At 42.5% G+C, this 3,762-nt stretch overlaps 1 non-coding gene across 1 annotated transcript; it reads left to right on the top strand.

Annotated features, from left to right (window-relative positions):
• Positions 1 to 454: 454 nt before the first annotated feature.
• Positions 455 to 557, top strand: LOC136385125 (U6 spliceosomal RNA). Its single transcript, XR_010747735.1, has one exon. It is a non-coding gene; the product is annotated as a U6 spliceosomal RNA (small nuclear RNA).
• The last annotated feature ends 3,205 nt before the right edge of the window (positions 558 to 3,762 follow it).

Raw genomic sequence — 3,762 nt, 5'->3', positions numbered from 1 at the left:
AACTGCTCTGCCCTCGCTTTGGTGTTCTGCTATCACCATCTTGGAATTCTTGGACAAGGGGACTTCCCATTGTTATTTTGCTCAGGGCCCTGCAAATTATGTATCCAGACCTGCTTAAGAGGCTAGGATCCTGTGGTGACGTGTTTTTTGTTTATTTTTAAGATTTTATTTATTGATTTTAGAGAGACGAGGAAACAGAGAAAAAGAGAGAGAAAGGGGGAGGAGCAAGAAGCTCAATGCATAGTAGTTGCTTCTTGTGTGTGCTTTGACCAGACAAGCTCGGTTTTCAAACAGGTGACCTCAGCATTTGAGGTCGATGCTTTATTCACTGCGCCACCAAAGGTCAGGTGCCTGGTGATGAATTTAATAGAAATAGAAAAGTTAGAAAATAGAACAGGTCTGGAAAGAAGGTGAGCTGGGTTTCAACACCTGAGTATGAGCTGTCTGTAACTCAATTTGTCAACTGGAAATGTGAGCAAGAATAGAGAAGTGAGAGAACATTAGCATGGCTCCTGTGCAAGTATGACATGCAAATTCATGAAGCGTTCCATATTTTTAGCAAAAAAGTATGAGCTGTTGAATTTTATTAAAGGCCTTATGGACTTAAGAAGAATAGAGAAGTGAGGTCAAGATAGACAATAATTAATTTGGAGTTATCCAAACAGAATTAACAGGTAAAGTCATGAAAGGGAATTAGCCAGAAAGGAGAGTAAAGAGTGAGAAAGAGTAAGAAATAGGGAGAGGACTTTAAGAAACAATAGTATCATTCTGGCCGGGTAGTTAAGTTGGTTAGAGCGTTGTCTCCAGATGCTGAGGTTGCCGGTTGGTCCCAGGTCAGGACACATATAAGAATCAACTAATGGCCTGACCTGTGGTGGCACAGTGGATAAAGTGTCGACCTGGAAACACTGAGGTCACCAGTTCGAAACCCTGGGCTTGCCTGGTCAAGGCACATATGGGAGTTGATGCTTCCTGCTCCTCCTTTCTGTCTGTCTGTCTGTCTAAAATGAATAAATAAATAAAAAAAATTAAAAAAAAAAAAAGAATCAACTAATGAATCCATAAAGAAGTGGAACAACTGTAAGGTATTTTTCCCCGCCGAGAAGGAAGGAATGGGGCTCGGAGCCACCAAGTGTGGAATAACAAAAAGGCTTTATTCAGTACAGAGTGCGCATCCCACCCGGCAAGGTTCCCTGGCCCCGAGGTAAGATGGAGGCCAGGGAAGTTGCACGGATTAAACCGTGTGGGAGATATTTAAAGGGGTCCCTCTAGGGAAGTCGAGCTAACATGATGTGGTGAAATCCCACTGGCTGGTAGACGGTCGCTTTTTTCCAAATGGTTCCTGTGAAGCTTCTTTTGGTGCGCTTGGTTGTGGGCGGTCCTAGCCAAAGTTCGTGGGTCTGAGTTTCCCAAGTGACCATCCCTCATTATCCACCGACCTTACAACAACAAATTGATGTTTCTCTCTCTTTCTTCCTTTCCTTTTCTAAATCAATCAATAAATAAAACATGAATCTAGATTTAAAAAGAAAAAGAAACACCAGCATTAAAGAGGTGGAAAATATGGGAAGAATCAGCAAAGGGACAGGCAAAAACACAGAAGCAAAACCAAGATAGTAAAAATATCGGGGAAAGGAGATGAATGAAAGATCTTATGGTCAAGAAGGTAAAAGGTTGCCTGACCTGTGGTGGTGCAGTGGATAAAGCGTCAACCTGGAAACGCTGAGGTTGCCGGTTCAAAACCCTGGGCTTGCCTGGTCAAGGCACATATGGGAGTTGATGCTTTCTGCTCCTCCCCCCTTCTCTCTCTCTCTCTCTCTCTCTCTCTCCCCTCTCTATAATGAATAAAAATAAATAAAAATCTAAAAAAAAAAAAGAAGGTAAAAGGCAATTAGTGACAGAATACATGGAAAAGAGACTTAAATGCATGAAATTTCAATACGTTTATTATTCATTTTAAACTTTTTTTTTTTTTTTTTTTTTACAGAGAGAGAGTCAGAGAGAGGGATAGACAGGGACAGACAGGAACAGAGAGATGAGAAGCATCAATCATTAGTTTTTCTTTTTTTTTTTTTTAAAAGATTTTATTTATTCATTATAGAGAGGAGAGAGAGAGAGAAGTGGGGAGGAGCAGGAAGCATCAACTCCCATATGTGCCTTGACCAGGCAAGCCCAGGGTTTTGAACCGGCAACCTCAGCGTTTCCAGGTTGATGCTTCATCCACTGCGCCACCACAGGTTTCAATCATTAGTTTTTCGTTGCACGTTGCAACACCTTAATTGTCCATTGATTGCTTTCTCATTCGTGCCTTGACCGCGTGCCGTCAGCAGACCAAGTAACCCCTTGCTTGAGCCAGCAAGCTTAGGCTCAAGCTGGTGAGCTTTTTGCTCAAACCAGATGAGCCCTCGCTCAAGCTGGCGACCTCAGGGTCTCGAACATGGGTTTTCTGCATCCCAGCATCCTAGTCTGATGTTCTATCCACTGGGCCACCACCCGGTCAGGCCATTTTAAACATTTACTGATTATAAAAATATTTTTTAAGTCTCCCACTATTCTACCAGTCAAATTATTAACCTTTTAGTGCATTTCCTTCCAGTATTTTGTTCTCAACATAGTTTTCTTCCATATTTTTTCTCTACAAAAAATTTACACATATTCTTTCCACCTACATTTCTTCTTTATTATTGCACTAATTGGACACCAAGCTATACATACATTCTCATAACCTACCTTTTAAAACTTAACTGTAATCTTTTTTTTTTTTAATTATTAAGAGATTGGGAGGCAGACAGACAGACTCCTGCATGAATCCTGACTGGGGATCCAACCAGCAAGCCCCCTACTGGACAATACTCTGCCCATCTGGAGCCACTGCTCAGTTGCTGGTCAACGGAGCTATTTTAGCTCCTGAGGCAAAGCCAGGGAGCCATCCTGAGTGCTGGGGGCCAGCTTGCTCGAACCATTGAAGCCATGGCTGCAGGAGGGAAAGAAAGAGAGAGAGAGAGAGAGAGAGAGAGAGAGGGAAGGGGGGAGGAGTGGAGAAGCAGATGGTCGCTTCTCCTGTGTGTCCTGACCGAAATCGAACCAGGGGCTTCTACTCGCCAGGCTGCTGCTCTGCCGCTAAGCCAACCCACAAGGGCCTTAACTGTATATCTTAAGCATTTCCTGTGCCATTAAAAACATTCCCTGGATGACCTGACCAGGTGGTGGCGCAGTAGATAGAGCGTCGGACTGGGATGCCGAAGACTCAGGTTCGAGACCCTGAGGGCGCCAGCTTGAGCGAAGGCTCATCTGGTTTGAGCAAAAAGCTCACCAACTTGGACCCAAGATTGCTGGCTCAAGCAAGGGGTTACTCGGTCTGCTGAAGGCCCGCGGTCAAGGCACATATGAGAAAGCAATCAATGAACAACTAAGGTGTTACAATGAAAATCTGATGATTGATGCTTCTCATCTCTCTCCCTTCCTGTCTGTCTGTCCCTGTCTATCACTCTCTCTGACTCTCTCTGTAGAAAATAAATAAATAAACAAATAAATAAATAAACAAACATTCCCTGGATGAATAACATTCCAGAATGTTATGAGATCAATTAAAAAATATCTTGAAAGAAAATTTTAAATACTTTAAATTATTTTCTATAATCTCACCCACCCCATCAAATTTCACATTTTAGTGTGTCTTTTCAACCTGAAACTTTAGGGACTTTTAGATAACTGAGGTAATGGGATAGGTACCATTTTCAATATTGTTTTTCTTTCACAGCA

The sequence above is a fragment of the Saccopteryx leptura genome, chromosome 13 (genome assembly GCF_036850995.1).
Source record: "Saccopteryx leptura isolate mSacLep1 chromosome 13, mSacLep1_pri_phased_curated, whole genome shotgun sequence".
Lineage (NCBI taxonomy): Eukaryota > Metazoa > Chordata > Mammalia > Chiroptera > Emballonuridae > Saccopteryx > Saccopteryx leptura.
Note: the sequence above shows the minus strand (reverse complement) of the source record. Positions and strands in the feature narration are given on the sequence as shown.